Source organism: Canis lupus, chromosome 3 (genome assembly GCF_048164855.1).
Source record: "Canis lupus baileyi chromosome 3, mCanLup2.hap1, whole genome shotgun sequence".
Lineage (NCBI taxonomy): Eukaryota > Metazoa > Chordata > Mammalia > Carnivora > Canidae > Canis > Canis lupus.
Window position 1 is genome coordinate 9982929 of NC_132840.1, and position 19011 is coordinate 10001939.

Here is a 19011-nt window from a genome sequence, read left to right on the forward strand (position 1 = left end):
ACCAGTAAGGCCCAATCATCAGACTGTGGGAACTGACAAGAACTACTGACAGATGACATGCTGATTTCATCAAGGAAATCTTAAGCTTAAATTGGGGGGATAGAAGGAAAAAATATGAAGCAAATTACATTTTAAGAAATTATATAAGGTAGAAGATTTTGAAAAGATATTAAAACAATTCCAAAAGTTTTCTGATACTTTAAAGGAAAAAAAAAAACAAGAATAATAATCAGGAATAGTCTTTATGCCCCAGTTTTCTGTATCTCAGCATACTTTAGGTTAACTAAGAAACAAAGCAAACTTGAAAGTTTAGTGCAGGTATGAAGACACTCTGTGCAACCTAAAAATTAAACAGTAAGGCATGGACTCCTTGAACCAGTGGCTTGAAATGTGATAGAGAATGTGTGCCATGGGTAAACAGAAAGAGATGGAAATAATATCCTTGTGGGAAGTGATATCCCTACAGGAAAGAAATGGAAGTGATGTCTTATTACTCTACTTTGGCCCACCCAGTCAGACAGATCACCTGGCTCATGCTTTCTTATCCATAACTCTGAACTTCATGTATGGAAAATGTACCTTTCCACATATGCTGTGTATCTCCTGTTAAAAATACACTTCCTGGGTCTCCTGAATGGCTAAGTCAGTGGAGCATGCAACCCTTGATCTTGGGGTTGTTGAGCCCCAGGTTGGGTATAGAGATTACTTTTAAAAATATTTTTAAAAAGATATGCTTCATGAAACGTTCTTGAACTTTGTTCAGCATTTCATCTACTAAAGGGTTAAGACAAAAGAGTAACTGCCAATTCTGGACTTAATTCTAATAAATCTAGAGCAACTGGTAGTGAAATCGATTGGTGAGATATATTTCAATGAGAGTTTTAATTTTTTAAATTTAATCTTAATTTTATCAGTTACTCATACACATAGTTTTAGGATATACACTCTTCCTTGAAAGTCACCCACCAGTGCCTCCTGTCCAGAGATGAACTCTTTCAATTATTTTAACTGACATTCTAAGGAATTTATCTCCACATCTCTAAGTACAGTTTTTTGAAATTTCTATTTCTAAATTTTTACTTCTAGGCTTTATCTATTGACTCTGGATAATGAGACCCAGCTCTCTTTTAAACCCCCCTTCAAAAAACCACATAAAACTCCCATCATCCCAATATTGTAGTATGATATTCATTAGATTCATATTCAGCCTGGCTGAGTCATGTAGTATACTATAATTACTCATTTTTCCCCTATATAACTCTGTTTTCAGAGGGGTTTTTCTTGCTTTTCTTAGTTTTCTATGTAGTAATCACAGACATAGCAATAAACTCTTCCCCATTTGTGTACATCTGCTCTCAATATATTCAAATATATTGGGTGTTTTGTTGATTTCATCTTATAAAAGTCCTCTTAGAGCTTTCTGACCTGTTCCCATTAAGACTGGTGGTATCTAAATTTGAAATCCAGTCTTTGCCTCAGAATATCCCTTCCCATCATCCGGGCACTTTTTCCTCCTCTCTGATATGTTGGAGTCTGTTTCCTGCTGTTCCATTTTGCTTAATCCCTACTCAAAAGTAGCTTCTGTTATTGGTTCTATTTTGCAGGTGAGTAAACCAAGGCATGAGGAACATAAATAAAAATTTCCCAAAGGCATATGATCTAGGCACAAATGGCACAACCGGGCCTCAAATCCAGAATCCATCTGACACCAAACCTGTGCCCTTTACTACTCACTGAAGAGTCACGGCAAACGTCTGGCAGTCTTGAGGTGGCCAGGTGGTGGAAGTGGGGGGCACCCACAGGTGGTGAAGGGCCTTGTGTGGGCTGTGCTTCCCATATTCAGGGCATTCTGTTGCAACATTCCTATTTCAAAGCACTTTTACAGTCCCTGACTCACTGTCCCTAATGGCAGCTTCTTATTTCTGGGATTAGTGGGTAAAAAAAAAAAATAGCTTCTGGGCATGTGACACTATTCTCAGGCCTTTAATGTCAGAAATAATGATCGTGTTAAATTGGAGCTCATTACCACAGAATGAGACCTCATTGAGCCCTCTTTTTGGGGGGTTGTTTAATGATCCCCCTCCCCCCCCCTTTTTTTTTGCCTCCTCCTCAGTAGCTCTGACATGGTACACCAGGGGGGATGTGGGTGTTTTGGAGTGGCAAATTTTTAAATAATAAAAAAGATCTCCTTTCATCGATGTAAGGAAAAGGGTTCATCCTCCATTGTTCTCACCAAACGCTGGCTGTTCTTTTGTTATGGTCTCAGGGAAATTTCCTGAGCCCCTTAAGCCACTAATACCAGTTGTATCCCCAGCAGCCACAACACGTGCTTAAAGCATTATATTCAGCACAGCCTTTCCCATAATGAATCTGACAATCCCGTTTTTATGATTTGTTGAGTGGTTAATTCAAAATACACCATTCTGTAGGACTAGCTTTCTGGAGGCCTCTAGCCACTGGCACAGAGGCATGGTCTGACATTCTCAGAGGGCACCACAGGGCCTGATTAGACCATGGCGTCACCCTGTGCCTGGTACTCCAGAAAAGTGAACAGCCATCTCTGCTTGCTGCCCTCTGAAAGCGCCTCTGCTGACCTATCAGGAAGGTGCTGATGGAAGTAAATGCCTTGCTTAGAGACCCCAAGTTGACACAGACTTCTAAGTGTAAAAAGGACAGTGGCATACAGGAGCAATGACAGAGGGGGCAGGGAGCTTATTCCACACCATACAAGGAACAATACTGGGACTGGGGCATTCAATCTGGGGGAAGCAAAATAGAAAGATAAGGCTTGTCCATTGTCTCCAAATCTTGATGTGTTTGTTATCTTATAAAGGGGATTGTCCCCCTTTTCCTGACTGGCCCCAAAGGGCAGAATGGGAATCAAGGGGTAGAAATGATAAGAAGTTAGATTTTCACTCTAGATTTAAAAAAAAAAAGAAAGAAAGAAAGAAAGAAAGAAAGAAAGAAAGAAAGAAAGAAAGAAAGAGCGTTTTCCAAAGGCTGTTGAGAGAGAGAGAGAGAGAGAGAGAGAGCACTTTCCAAAGGCTGTTGGGAGACTTTGCAGGCTTCCCTATGAGCAACTGTGTGCTGCCATGGATTGGAAGTGTCCAGAGAGAGGGGGCGCCCACAGATATTCCAGAGGAGAATCACACACTAGGCTTTAGATGGAACTAATTGTCTCAAATACATCTTGTAATTATGGGGCTGAGTCTAAGAGGTGGAGGTTTATGAATTATTTTTAAATGAGAGAAAGACCTTTTGGCAATTAGAGAAAAGAAAAAGATTTTCCAGATAGTGTTCTACTTTAGAGGTCATTAGTAAACTTTTTCTAAAGGGTCAGAGAGTAAATATTTTAGGCTTTGTGGACCTTATAATCTCTCTCGTGACTGCTCAACCCTGTTAGAGTGCAAAAGACAACACACAATAGGTGTGTCTGCATTCCAATAAAACTTTATTGACAAAACAGGCAGGGTGGGATTTGGCCTGTCACCCCTGCTTTTAAGGATACTTAGCAGTTCCAAAAATAAAAAGGCTTGGCTAATGCCATGAGTGTGCTTGTGAGTGTCACACTCATGTTCACTACAGACATGTGCATCTGTGCTCCGGGGAATGCCTATTTGTTTAAACGTGGCTTCGGGAATAAGGAGTGGCGAGAGAGAGAACAACACCTGCACACGGAGAGATAAAGCCTCCAAGGTGTGCTGGTCATGCTCTGCACAGACCAGTTCGCTGTCGCAGTGATGTAAAGGCTCCAGCCCCAGGGGTACCCCAAGGGGAATTGTACTCAGTGTCTGAAATTCCTACTACTCCGCTCTCTTTGCTTTTGGCATCTGCCTTGTGAAGGAAAAAGCCCGACTAAACGTAACTTTGTCCTGCAGGAGGGAAAAACAAGGTTACCCAGATGGGCTGGTTGTCACACAGGCCTTGAAAGGGCACACTCAGGCCAGGCTGTGGCTCCTGACACAGTGAGGCACCGCAAAGAGGGCCTCGACTCCTGGAAGGGAGGCAGCCAGGAAGCCAGTAGAGGGAAGGGGAGGAGGGGGCAGAGATTTGCACTGCCTGCTTGGCACCTTTGCTTAGGGATTACCTTGCCTCTGTGCCTCCAACCCTCTGGCCATTCATCTGGGACAGTCCTGGGGTCATTTTATTTTATTTTTTAAAAAGATGTTTATTTATTCATGAGAGAGAGAGAGAGAGGCAGAGACACAGGCAGAGGGGGAAGCAGGCTCCATGCGGGGAGCTGGCTAAAACCCCGGGATCACAACTGGAGCCAAGGCCAGACGTTCACCACCCTCACCCAGGTGCCCCAATCTTGGGGTCATTTTAAACAAGATATTTCTAAGCAGCTGTTGAGCATCTGCAGAGACGTCTCCGAGTCCTTGATCTGGCATGATTCCAGGCGGAGGTGTTTAAAATCCTGCAAATTCCAAGTGTCCTGGAGTCAACCTAACTTTCCTGGCGGGCTGTTTCTCCCCAGTCGCCGCCCTTCACTGTTCTCTGACCACTTTCGACGCCAACCGCCCCTTTCTTACCGCACGAACCCTCCTGCTCTGCACGCGGGCCATCCACGGCCCAGGTGGCCGCGGTAGCCCCGCCCCCCGCCCCGCCCAGGTGCGCGCGCACAGCTCCTCAGGCTCCCAGAAGCCCCTGCGCCTGCACCGCCATTTGCCGCCGCTTCGCTTGCGGCGGCGGCCACGTCGTCGCGTCTGAAGGGAGGGCGAGCGCCGCCGGCCCCCCCGTCCTGGCGAGGTACGCTGTGTGGCACTGATTTTTTATTTTTTTAATTTAATTTTTATTTTATTTTTTTGTCCAACACAGAAGCTCTTGGGGGGAAAAGGAAGGATGGAAAATTGTCGAAAATAGGAAAATTGTGCAAGGGCTTCATAGAAATTAACTGCATCCAAAAATCCTGAAAATCATCGTTAATTCTTCCCACAGACCCGGGAAATGAAGACTATGAACGGTTTCTGATTCTCCGAGGTAATAGGTCACCCTGAAGTCTTCAACGTTACTCCTCTTTTCTTGTCAGAAGCCTAAGGTCTGATTTTTCTCTCAAGCAGAATATTATTTATTAGAGGTTTTTTTGTTTTGTTTTCCCCAAAATGTCAGACTCTACCACCATGGAGTTGTGGGATTTGTGAAGCAACTTGAAATGTGAGATTTCCGGAAAGGGAAATGGCGAGGATTTGCTTGCCGAGCACCAGTGCCCTGGAAACCGCATTTCGTGTTAACGGGGCTCGAGGACCTCGTCATTCGCTCACGTAATGACGTAACAATAGGTTATTAGTACAGCGAGGACGCGGGACTCCCACAGTCCCCACCGTCGGACGGCAGGGAACACCAGGGATGTGCTGACGCCCGCGGGTCACTCTGTTTTGTCAGTTGAACAGGAATCCTGGGATGACCGTTCTTGGACTGAAAGAACTGCTTCTGCTTCCCGTTGCCCCTGAGCCCTTTATTCAAGCTACTGGAACAACGGATTCTGAGCGCATTCTTAGTTTCTGTGAAGGACAGCGTCTACAGACTTGCTGGTTCATGTCTCTTTGACCAAATAGAAAACGCCTGTGGGGTAGGAGGCTCTCAGCTTGTCCCACCAATCCTAAGATCATCCATCAGAATTCGGTGATGTTAATGCCTTCTAAGAAGTATATATTTTAAGACCCGAGTATTACCCAATGGCCACTCCAGTCTCTGGAATTCCTCTTCTGGCTTCTACGCATAGGGCCGGTGGTTTGATTCTCAAGGTCATTACCTGAGGACTCTGCAGCCGGTAAGTGGCCATTTTCCAGACACAGTCCTAGGAACAACTCTATTGCTGGGACTGAAATTCCAACATTGAGTTATTAATGTTAAGTTAAGGAATTGTTCCCGGGACGCTGGGGTGGCTCCACAGTTGAGTGTCTGCCTTCAACCCAGGGCGTGATCCTGGAGACCCAGGATCGAGTCCCACATCAGGCTACCTGGATGGAGCCCGCGTCTCCCTCTGCCTGTGTCTCTGCCTCTGTGTGTGTGTGTCTCTCATGAATAAATTAATAAAATCTTTAAGAAAAAAAGAAAAGGAATTGTTCCCTGTGAAGAACTAAAACAATATTATGACTGTAATATGATTTTTGCAATATAGTAATAGTATTACAACTAACCACTATATGTGTTATTTCATCTCACTATGATAACCCCACAAGGTAAATATCTTAAAAATAAGGAAACTGGGATTCAGAGAGTTTAAACTTATCCATACTCACACAATAAGTGGTGGACCTGCGATTCAAATCTAGATCTTCCTGAGAACTGGTGTACTTGATTCCTGTGGGTAGTTTAATAAGACCCTTTCCAATTTGTCTGCTAGGAGAGAGAGAAAGAGAGGCAGGGAGGAGGGAGAGAAGACACATATTGGTTAATTTAAGATGCTAATGAAAGATGCTATGAGAACCTGGAATAGTACTAAAGAAAATACTAACTGGTGTAGTTTTGCCTGGTGTGACCTGCCCTTTGATGGTTCTTTGCGCAGTTAACTTGAGGCAGTATTCATGAGCCCTTTGGCCAGGATCTCTCTTCTGGAAACTGAGAGAATGTTGTGACATGAACTGATTGCAGTTGGAGAGATTGGAGCTCCCAGGGTCAGTAATAGCAACTTTGGTGATGGTCAAGCAACGGGTGCCCCAACTCTGAGATGGGTAACTGTTTCCTACATGCTCTTGTGCCGATGTGCCAAATGTGTTGGAGTCTTAGAAGAGTGTATATGGGAGGAGTGCACATGGACCAAATGTTCAACCACAGTCGAATGGAAAGTTTTGGTAGCTTTTCCCATTAGGACATTTTTTTTTTCAATTGCAAGACTCAGATACCCCAACTCCAAATAGCAGAAGCAGAAGAGGATGCATAATCTTACATAACCGAAAAACTTAGGATTAGGTCCATTTGGACAGCTGGGTCAGTGGTAAAATTTGATTAGGGACTGAAACTAGGTCACCAGCTTTCTTCTCTCCCTCTAACTTGGAGCTATCTCCTCCATACTGGTTCCTTTTCCTTTAGGGTCATGAGATGGCTACAGATGTTCTGGGTGAGAGAGAACAAATTTTTCACAGAAGTCCCCACGAAAGTCACATGGGTCCCGTAATCATCCCTCCACCAATCTTGGTGGTCCAGGGGAAGCGCAGTATGCTGTTTGGTTTAGGCCCTGATCAGATGCTGTCTCCCTGGAGTTAGCCCTGCCTGAGCCCTGTGAGCCGCAGTGGAAGAAGAGACATCTCTAAATAGCTCCCATTGGGAAAGGAGTGAATGGATGTGGAGGGTCAAAAAGCAGAATCTGTCCAACTTTTTGGCTGTTCCCAGACATGTGGATGAACTAAGTAGAGTGTTCTAGTGCCTTCTTTTGGTGAGTGCTCCTAGGCTTGTATCAAAAAGTGAAGCCAGAGAATCAAGGATGCCCAAGACTTCTTTTGATTGTAACTTACTCAAGTTATGTGAAGCTGTAGGACCACATTCGTGCTTTGTATCTGGTTGATACTTGAGGTTTATTAGTTCATCATACCTTTATTTTATTTTGGAAAAGAATGTCCTAGAACCTTGCTGCTCAAAATGTGACTCACAGACTATCTGCATCAGTGTCACCAGGAAGCTTTTTAGAAAACCAGGATCTGTGACCCCCCCCACCTCAGACCTGCTGAATCTAGACTGTGGCCTGGGGCATGGGGCAGCACATTTTTCTGTAAAGGGCCAAATGGTAAATATTTCAGTTTCACAGGCCTTATCACTTCTCTTGTGATGACTCAAGTGTCTTGCTGATGGAGCTCAAAAGCAGCCCATGGAAGATATATAAATAAATTGTTGTGGCTATGTTACAATAAATCTTTATTAAAAAAAAAAACAAACAAACCACCAGACTGTAGAACAGATTTGGCCCTTGGGCTGTTATTTGCTAATCCCTGGCCTAGAGGATAAGATATCATGGCAAGATTTAAAGTCACCTGGTCTTACCTCCACTTTGGATTTTTACATACCCAGATGGATTATTAGAACACAAGTAAAAACAGTCTTCTCATGCATTTGTTTCTTCTTCAAATAGCAGATATTCAGTGTGTTGAATATCTGCTATTTGGGAGGCATTTTGGCGATACAAAAATGAGCAAAGGGATCCAGAATTTCCTGAGGGCCTACAATGTGGTAGTACCCTCCAGAAGGCACACACTCTTCTCATGTGTGCATGTGCACAGTGCAAGGCACTGCCGTCAAAGACCAGCATGTTTGGCGAATAGGGCCCTTTGTGCTCGTCTCCCTGGGGAACCAGACACAGGCTCAGTCATGGAGAAGAGAACATCTGCAGCTTGCCCAGATGCAGCTGTGAGGTGCAGATTTGCAGAGAACTAACAGTGTCCCCCCTCCTCGCCCTCCAGTGCCTTCAGATCCACTTTCCTTTGCCTGCTCCACCAGGGATTGCAGACAACAGAGAGGCCTCCACAAAGATAAGCTGCATCCAGCTCTATGGCAGGCTGCAGGGTCCCTCTGTGGACATGCTATTCTCTTGCCTTTGCAGCAAATGTCAGCTCTGCTGCCTCTCCCTAGGAGCTCACGTCTGTGTGTGTTCTTTCATTTTTCTCTAGAGATCCCTCCTGTCCAGGACGTTTTTTATTTTACATTTGAAAAGGCAGAGTCTCTGCACAGAGCCGAGTTCCCAGCTCTAGGCCCAGCGCTGCCAGAGCAGCCTCAGATGTTTGCCTCTGGCTCCCTACACCCTTGCAGGGGGAGGGGGAACCTTCCTTTGTGCCATTACTCGAGCTGCTGGTCCTGCTGCGAGGTGGGTAGAACCCACTTCCTAGCTGAGGAGAAGCAAGTTGTTACTTCTCTCTGACCACTTACTTACCAGTAGAAAACTCTTGGCTTCATACATGGAAAAAACCGACTCCCAACCAGGTGCCTGGGTCCTCACTCCTCAAGAGCAGAGAAGAAATTATTCAATGCAGTCTTCCCCAACCAGGGGCTGCAGGCACCTGCCCATCCCCTTTCCTGTGTTTGTCAGTGTTCCCCCTTCCTTCTTAGTGTCATCCACTTCTTCACATGCCTGGCCTCATTAGAGCAAGAAGTCACTCATTCCTCAAGATTGCAGTGGGTCTCCTTGCTTCCCCATCACGTCCCCATAACCAGAGCCAAGAAGAACAATCAAACTGAACCATGTGGGCCAGAACAGCAGGATTATCTCAGGATCCACCCTGGCCAGAGCAGGTTCTTGGGTTCAGACAACCAGTAGCCCACATTTGCTTAAGTGAAAAAATTAAAAAAGAGTCATACCATATTGTGAACCTTGCCTTCTCTCAGAGAAAAGATCAAGAAGTCAGGCCAGGAGCCCTTGGCCAAGAAGCCATAGGGAGCATGGCATAGATGTTTTCATCAAAACCAGCCCATGTTTATTGAACATCTATTAAGTCCTCTCTGGGGAGTCTGCAAAAACATCCTGCCTGGCTTCCCTGGTTCTGTGATTGCCCCCTGCCCCCAACAATCCATTCTCCACACAGCAGCCTGAGTGGTCTTTTTAAAACATAAATCATTATCGCTCCCCTGCTCAAAACCGCCAAAGGCTTCCAATTGCACTTAAACCAAAATCCATACCCTTTGCTTATTTTTCTATTAGGCTGTTGCTCTTTTTCTTGCCAGTTGGTAACAGCTCTTTGAGGATTAGAAATAGTCATCTGTGGTGCAAATATTCTTCTCAAATCTATTGTTTTGTCTTTAGACTCTTTATGGCATCTTTTGTTGTATAAAAATTTTACATTTTTATATAGTCAAACATATCCAACTTTTCTTTTATGGCTTCTGGTTTCTTGACTTGATTAAGATGGATGCCTTTCTTAACATAATCGTACTTCTAGTCTACCTGGATTTTTCTTCTAAAAGGTTTTTGTGGTTTATATTTTACATTCGAGGCTTCACACCATTGGAATTTATATTTGTATTTGGTTAGAGATGAGGAGAGCTGGGGGAAGGGGGGAGGATGCTAATTTTATCTTCTTCTAGACCAGAAATTGACAAACTATGGTCCACAGGCCAGTGCTTATGTTTGTAAATAAAGTTTTATTGTAACACAGTCATGGGCATCCATTTACATGTTGTCTTTGCTGTTACTACACTATAATGGTAGAGCTGTGTAGCTGTATCGAAGACCATAAGGCTCACAAAACCTAAAATATTTATTGTCTCTTTAAAGAAAAAGCTTGACTACTACTGCTCTAGATGGTTATCCATTTTTGCCAGCACAATTTGTTAAATAAAACCACCTCTGTCCTCTGAAATGAAATTGTCTTTGTCATATATGAAATTCTAATGTGTCCTAGGATCTTTTCCTGGACTTTTCCTTTCTGTTCCACTGAACTCTTTGTCTGTCTCTCTGCCAATACCATTTAGATTTGATTACTGTGATGTTATATCTGGCAAAGTGTATCCTTCATTACAATTATTTTTCTTTTTTCTTTTTTTTTTTTTTTACTGTTCTCCTGTGATTACCTTTTCATTAGAATTTAAGATATTTTTATCTATTTCCAAAAAAAAAACTTTTTTATGATTCTAATCAGCTCGCATTAAATATATATGTATGCACATATCACTTGTATACATACAGATATACATACATGAAAGAACTTATAGTTTTCCTATCTAAGAAAATACTTTTCTATCTTTTCAGTTCTTGCTTGGGATCTTTTCAACAATTTTATCTATATAGATCTGCATTAGTCAAGGTCTGGTCATAGGCAGAAACCACACCAGTTATTGAACATGGAAAAGATATATAAAGACTTATTAACTAGTGATAGGTGATTAACTTTCTAAAAGAGGTAAAAGAGGACTCTAAGGAATATACGAATAGCAAATGCAGGAAGCAGCTATTATTTGTAGGGCTGAAAGAAAACACTAAAGGGTGGAACAAAGAACTTGGAAGAGGAACCCTCCCCTCAAACCCAAGGCTGAAATTCAGACATCACTGGAGAAGGTGTAGCTCCCACAGGAGAATAGGGCCGAGTTCAAATTATCTTATGTTAAATTTGTCCCTTTGGGGCAGCCCCGGTGGCGCAGCGGTTTGGTGCCGCCTGCAGCCCAGGGCGTGATCCTGGAGACCCTGGATTGAGTCCCATGTCGGGCTCTCTGCATGGAGCCTGCTTCTCCCTCTGCCTGTGTCTCTGCCTCTCTCTCTCTCTCTCTCTCTCTCTCTCTCTGTCTCTATGAATAAATAAATAAAATCTTAAAAAAAAAATTGTCCCTTTGTATGTTTATAGTGTTTTTTTTTTTAATTCTATTGTAATTTTTCCTATTCTCACTTCTAGGTACACATTGCTAGTAGAGAGTGAAGTTATTGATTTTTTGTGTATTTATCTTTACTATCTTTACTCAATTGTCTCATGTATTCGACAAGTGTTTGATTGGAGTCTCTTGGGTTGTCTAAGTATTCAAACATATCAGTACAAAAGAGATAGTGTTATCTATTTTTCTGAATATTCATACCAATGATTTCATTTTCTTACCTCAGTGCATTTACTAGTTTATTAATATTAACTTTAGCAATTTATCTCTTCTTCCAAGTTTTTAAAAATACTTACTTCCCTCTGTCCTTACTTAATTTTGTCTCCTAGATATGTCCAATTCTAGGACTATGTATGAATATCACACCTCATTTCAATTAAAATCTTCTTGTAAAAAAAATCTTCTTGTATGTTTACACTTGATCTTAGCCAAAAGGCCGAGAAGCGATCTTCTTGTATGTTTAATAGATTTTTTCTTTATATATTTAGTTATGTTGTATGGTGCATACAGGTTTATGGATATTATATGCCCTTTATAAACTGTGCTTTTTAACATTATACTGTTAAATTCTGTTCTGTACCTTCACCTTTAAATTCCACCTTTTCTGAAATTCATATTGCTATTTTTGCTTTCTTGCTTTTTTTTTTTTATCCCCCTGGTTACTCTTTATATTTTCCATTTCAATTCTTCTTTCTCAGTTTCTCATTGTAAAGCCAAAAGATACAGCTGTCACTCTGGAGTTTCTCTAGAAGTTTGCACAGTAACTATGTTTCTGGACTCTAATACTTCTGGTTGCTGTTTCCAGTGAGTGTTGATAGCACTTGATGCTACCTTTATTCAAAAGTAAGCATTTCATATTTACTCTGTTATTTCCATACCTATTCACCCCTAAAAGAGGGGATAGTGCACTTGAGCTGGGCATAAAAGGAGATAAGAAATGAGCACGTGAAAAGAAGGGATTAATAAGACGGGAACAATGAGAGGAAAAGCATGAAGGGGAAAAATATATCACAATGGGAAAGAATGCAGAGCAGACCAAATTGGTCAAGGATGAAAGTTTGTGTGAGAAGAAGAGTTATGGTAGAAGGTAATGCTGGATTATTTTGGTGCTGATCACGCTTAGTGTAAAGACTTTGAATCTCATCCTGTAAATAGCAAGAAGCATTTGAAAGTATTGGAGCAGAGGTAGTAGGTACACCATAGCTGCTTATAATTATTGATTTCACAATGGTTATACTGGGTGCATTGGAGTGGTGTGAGAAAGAAAGCAATTTGGTAACTGGTACAATAACATTTCACAAAAGAAAAACTTTAAAGGATCAATAATCATTTGGGAATAACAAATAGCTTCACAAATTATTAAGTAAATGCACATTAAAACAACTATGTGGTAGCTTTCTTCACCCTCAAAATCATTTTAAAGTATAATAATCAATGTTATCAGAGAAAGTGACCTTGACTCTTTCATTTGCTGCAATTGGGCATAGAAAACATTTTAGGGAAGAATTTGGAAATTTGGACCCAGATTTCCTAAAATAACAAAAGTACTTTGACCTATTTTTTTTTGTCTGAAGACTAATCATAAAGAAATCACAATCATAAGTAAACAAGTCTGTGTTTAACATTTTAGATACAAAAATCTCCATTGCAGGACTGTTTTTAATAGCAAAAAAAAAAAAAAGCCACTGAAATATTAGGAGTGAGGTGTGATGTTGAATAAATGGTAGTACAATTATGGTATATTCATGCAGGCAATATTCTTTAGCTATTAAAGATGGTGGCTTGGAGGCCTGGGTGGCTCAGCGGTTGAGCATCTGCCTTTGGCTCAGGACATGATCCCAGAGTTCTGGGATGGAGTCTCACATTGGGCTCCCCAAAGGGATCCTGCTTCTCCCTCTGCCTACATCTCTGCCCCTCTCTCTCTCTCTGTGTGTCTCTCATGAATGAATAAATAATCTTTTAAAAAAAATAAATAAAGATGGTGACTATCAATAGTGAAATATGGTCATAAGTCAATGTGTTTATCCTTTCCTTTTGGTGTCCAGAACCACCTGTGTCATAAAGCAAGCTTCTAAGTCTGCAGGGATCTATCTCTGGGTTTGTTGTTCTGTTTCATTGGTCTCTTGCTGTGACACCACACTGTCTTAATCACTATAGCTTTATAAGTCTTGAACCTAGTAGGTCTAATTCCCCTGACTCTGGATGCTATGTGAACAATAGATTTGGGTGGAGGGACAAAGGGTGAACAAGTGAGACACCGTTGTAGTAGTTGAAGGTTGAGGTAGCAGGGGAAAAGTTTTTGAAAAAAAAAAAAAAAAAGAAGTTACTCTAGTGCTCTACCAAGCCCAGGGTAATATAGGGCAATAATAAGAACTTCTTACCCCCATCCATCAGCAGCTCAATAAAATAAAACTCAATAAAATAAAGCTCAATAAAAACAACTCCTCTCTTCTCAAACCAGTTTTAAAATTATGAAGGAGGAGAAATCAGTTGCTAGGCAGAGTGTTGAATTTAAGGCTCTTTGTCCCCTAACTCACCCACCATGTCTTCCATTTATGGACTGAGATACAGAGGAGGTACATACACCTCCCCCAACTACCACATCCCATTGATCTTTCAACTACAGTTTCCAGAAAGTGTGGATCGTCTCGTCTAGTTGCTGCCATTATAAACACTGTGAATTAGGACTTCAACATTGACTTGAGCCAATGGTGAAAGAAGTGTAACATTGTTACTCACACAACAAACATTAAGAAATCCCAAATGGTTTTGCTTTTTTAGAAGAGCTAATAAATGATGTCAAGGGGTTTCCTTCCTTCCATGAATTAAAGTTGAGCAAGTAGGTGGTGAAAGCCTTGCTGACATGGCTGAAAAATTCTATCGAAGAGCTGATTAAAGGTCTGGGAGAGAAAATGGTCCAAGACCATTTTCTAAAATAATTTTTCAGGAGTTTTCTACAGTACTAAAGAATTACAAGTTAGTAATGACCTTCTTAAATTTGAACTGTTCTAGGATTTAAAACTGTAACTTCAATGATTATGATCCAGAACAGCATGGAAAACTTGTTGGTTCTATACTAAATGTGTGTGTGTGTGTGTGTGTGTGTGTGTGTGTGTGTAGGACATGTATATAATGTAAAGTAAGAAGTAGGTATTATTATCTTTAAAAAGAAACCAAATGAAGTATCAAACATAACTTTTTAAAAAGTTCCCTATAATGAGAAGAAGGGAACACAATGAAGAGGGCCATGATAAATGTCAGGAGTTAAGCTTGTTGGACTATACCTTGTTTTGTACATTTGGCCTTGAAACTGTGTGAAGATTTACATAATTATAAAACAGAAGCAAAATTTTAGAAGTCATTCTTAAAATCAGGATGAAATAAATAGGCCCAACTATGTGTTCAATGGGTGGTATGACCACAGAGATGGACTTGTCTCAATGAACTTAAAACATAGTAATTGGACGTGTGTCATTAAGGATAAAAAGAACTGCAAAAAAATATTAAAGTGTTTCCAGTAATGACATTAGGGATAGTTATAGTGTCATTGTTATTCTGGGACCATTGGGTATATAGAGTGGGAAAAAGCAAATAATTATTTAGGTTAGCATCACAGAAAACTAAGTTTTCAGCATGGGTAAAAGGAAATAGAGCAAAAGGATCCAAAAATTAAATTGAAACCTTATAATTCTGAACTTGAATAGAAAGTATCACTATTAACTACTTATACCATATTTTATCTTAAATATATGTGTGCCTCATAGTTTATATAATTTACATATTAGGTTGTGTATGTGTGTTTCCTTAAACAGTGATGAGCACATTAGCAATGACCTACCCTAGCATCCAGATTGTGGTCTCTAAATATCACTTATCAGTGAAAAATTCCAGGGCTCCTAGGAGAAATGGCTGATTTCAGGTCTGCAGCAAGAAATAGACAAAATGAACTTGGAACATTTTGTCATGCCAGAAAGCAAATACTCATGAGCCAACTTGAAGAAGCTTCTAATGGCTAAACATTAATACGATTACCAATGATAATAACCACAATTAATTTCATTGGATTTAAATACAACAAATTAAATAGGCTTAGATTTAGGAGTTCGTAATTTTTCAAAACAACCAACCAAACAAAACCCAAAGACTCGAGGTAACAAAATCATGGGAAACTCCTCTCTATGGAAGTATGCCAGTTTTATTAGAAAAAGTTCTGAGGGATGGGAAGAGGAGGGGGAGGAGGTTGGAATGATAGAATTAAATGATCACCATTTTGTAATCCTTAATGGATCCAGGCAAAAATCATCAGTGATGATTCACATCAGGAAAAGAGAGCTAATCAAAACATTAAACCCCTCCTGATAGAGATACAAACACCACCACCTATGAAGTAATCTTTCCAAAGAAGTGAATCTAATGAAGCCTCTTGATCCAAAAGCCACTTTACCAAAGATGAGAGGAACAGCAGAACATGTAAACACCACCACGAGGATAAAATCTGCAAAATCCAGGCTGTTTGAAACTCTACAGGACACATGACCCAGTTTCTTCAACAACAACAGTGAATTTCCAAGGACAAAAAGAGTTTGAAAGGGAACCTATTGATTAAAGAGATTTAAGAGACCTGGCAGTCACTCTCCAAGTACAGAACCTTATGAGATCTGGATTCAAACTTTCAAAAGGTAAAATTTGAAAGGACAATCTGGAAAATTTAAACACTGACTGGGGTATCTGATGATGTGAAAGAAAAATGTGGGGGTGTGATAATGGTATTAGGGTTATGCTTTTTAAAATATCTCATTATCTTTTGGAGAGGTATACTAAGATAGTTACAGATGAAGCATATCTGACACTGGCTTCAGAATCATAACAGCGTGGAAACTGGGGTGAGCAATCAACCAAGACTATCCATGAGTTGGTGAGTGTGGAAGCTAAGTGATAGGGACATGGAAGTTTATATTTTTATATTATGAAAAGTTTTAAAAAGACAATCTACATAATTTCATTTTACATATGTATATAATTCAAAACTTGGCATTCTTTAGGAAATAACCAATCTGCCCTCTTAGGCTTCACTTTTTGCCCCATTGTGGGCTCTCTTATCTTCTCCATTAATTGCCTCCCTTGCTTCTGCTGCCAACAGTGAGTTGATGGGCCACTGGCAGGGGCTGGAGGAGCTGGCTAAGCTGCTATAGCCCAGCCTGCCCCGTGCATGCTACATTCCCTCCACATTCACGTTGCAGGAGTATATGGAAATCCCATCAGTTTTATGTGCAATAATATAATGTAGAGTTTATTTTAGCAGCATCACTTTTTTCAGTAACTTTGTGAGTCATTATAGTCCCAAGTTTACACAATCATTCATAGTCTGAAAGGGTTAGCTTAAATTTTTTGCTTAGACTTTATTGTATAGGGAATTCGTAGACCGTAGTAGTGACAAAGAGAGGAGTTTCTGAAGCTCTCTAAATTTCTACACCAAAGAAGTATTCAGAGGCATGGCCTGAGGCACGGAAGGAGAATTTTATCATGTACTGCTTCATTTTGTTCTTTAAACAAGGATGATCTTGTGCACCCACCCCTAGTAGGACTCATACTTTTGCTTTTGTTTTGCCATTACCTCTCTAGCTGGACTGACAGTGGCTTGATTTTCTGGCTGACAGGAATTGAACAGAGAGGCAAAAGAGACAGAACGCCATATTGTCCACATATCCTGGCCCCCTTAGACTCTTGGGGGTCAACCTTCAGGGAATCTCATTTGGATGAGCCAGTCCTAAGAGGCTCTTCCATAGTGCCAGCAGGGGCCTCTATGGCACCTAGGTCGCTGGAGGTAGAATGTAGTTGGACTCTCGTCTTGTAATCCATCTCACCCAAAATTCCTGACTCGAGAGCTCTGCTTCATAAAAGACAGTACAGTCAAGCCAAGGGGCCATGGAATGAATAGCCACCCAACTGGTGAGAAATGGAAGCTGAGAAGCAATCTGACAATTTCTCTCTCTTAAATTAGAGAAAATGGATCTGGAGACTTTGGGAACCTCCCAGCCCCACAAATTTAAGTCCCTAGGCCCAAGTGCTCTAATTCTTCACACTGGAAAACTTAGAAGCCTCAGGACTGGCGGCAACTACAAGTCTGTCTCTGGATGCTCAACTCATTAAACTCTGTGAAAGCAATTTGACAGCATCTGGGACGTGTTTTGTCATTAGGGGTGGGACTGGCACTGTTATTTATTTTAGCTGGGAAGAGGTGTGTGTGAAGGTGTCTGCATGCGAGAGTGTATGTTTCAGATGTAGGTGTCACTGAGTTTGTGTGTGTTAGGAAGGGGTGTGAGTTTTTTGAGGGCTTCATCACTATTTTTGTCTGGTGTGGTTCCTCCTAGAGAAATGGCCCTAAGCCCCTGAGTTTAATTCATCTGGCAATTCTGTGCTTTTCTTCCAACGTTACTAGAATCATCCAAAGCACTGTCCTTCCTCTCGACCATTTTGACCAGATCATTCTGAGCAGCCACAGAGAATCATCTCTGAATTTTACATGCCCCTGTCCTTTCACCTGGAGGAGGGGGTTGTCATTCTAATCGAACAACAACTTTATTACATGATGTGAGGAGTAAAATCTCCTGAATTACTTTCACTAAATTCCAGTTTAAATAAAGTCTTGCAAATAATTACTTGAACATAAATTATTTACCCATTAATTCTTTATTTGAATTTGGAGGAATTCAAATATGTTTTCTGGCAAGTGCTTCATGATAAATGACTTGCTTAATTGGCAGTAAGAGTGTTATTCTTATAATTTCTAGTGTATAATAAGCAGAACCCAGCCATTTCTGTCTCATGTGTTCCTTTTTAAACCCTTTATCTCCCTTAAAAAAATCTTGTTTAATAGATCACAGACATGATCTTTTAAACTGTTTTCAGTAGTTATGCAAAATCTTCACAAAAGTACTGGTGGGCAGACTACAGGGACTTCTCGACTTTAATCAGCCATGAGAGTAGCAGGATTTAGAAGTCATTTCTCAACTCAGGATCACCTGCAGAAAATGAAAAGTCCCAGGGAAGACTGCTGAGTATAAAATGCCATTGTGTACATAGACTTTTATGGACTCTGAAAAGCCCTTTGACTCCTTGGAAATAGAAGCTATGTTGGAAGTGGGAAGAGTAGAAAAATTTGTGTGACATGCGCATGTGAACGCAGCACTGATGTTTAGGCTTAAAAAAGAGTGAAGAGGTCTGGGAAGGGGGCTCGTAGCCACTGAAAACCTTAACTGCTTGCCCAGAGGGGCTGGGCCGAGACCTTGAATGGGAGGGAAAGGGCATCAAGATCAGTGAGAGAGACTTTGAACTGTGTGCTAGTGACATGGACTTCAGAGCCCCAAACCAGACAGCAATAATCCAAGAACTGGAGCAAGGTATGGAAAATGGGCTCGGCATGAGGAAGAAGAAACCATATTTAAAGGAAGCATGATAAAGGATAACTACTGTTTAGGAGAAGCTGTAGACCTCACTAGTGTCTACTAAAGCAAACCGAGATGGGTGACATGGGGTTGCAAAAAGCCCACTGGTTTCTGCTGGCAGATGGAGCTTCCAGTCCTGCCTATGGCACTTCTCATTATGTGACCTTGAGCAACTCATTTCACTTCTTCGGGCTCAGTTTCATCACCCATACAGTTGGGGGTTAGAATGGCAGACTTTCAGAACGCTTACAGATGTAACATTCTACAATTCAACAATGAT

At 41.2% G+C, this 19011-nt stretch overlaps 1 protein-coding gene and 1 pseudogene across 26 annotated transcripts in view; one reads left to right on the plus strand and one right to left on the minus strand.

The window, feature by feature from the left end:
* The first annotated feature begins 4652 nt into the window (after positions 1-4652).
* Positions 4653-19011, plus strand: part of ZFHX3 (zinc finger homeobox 3) — a 524735-nt gene continuing 510376 nt past the window's right edge. For 25 of the 26 annotated variants that reach the window (XR_012026543.1, XM_072817111.1, XM_072817128.1 and 22 more), the window contains exon 1: positions 4756-5770. The gene's annotated coding sequence lies outside the window, so the exon portion shown is untranslated. The other variant, XM_072817035.1, reaches the window with a different exon arrangement.
* LOC140631298 (U2 spliceosomal RNA) lies at positions 11597-11734 on the minus strand (annotated as a pseudogene).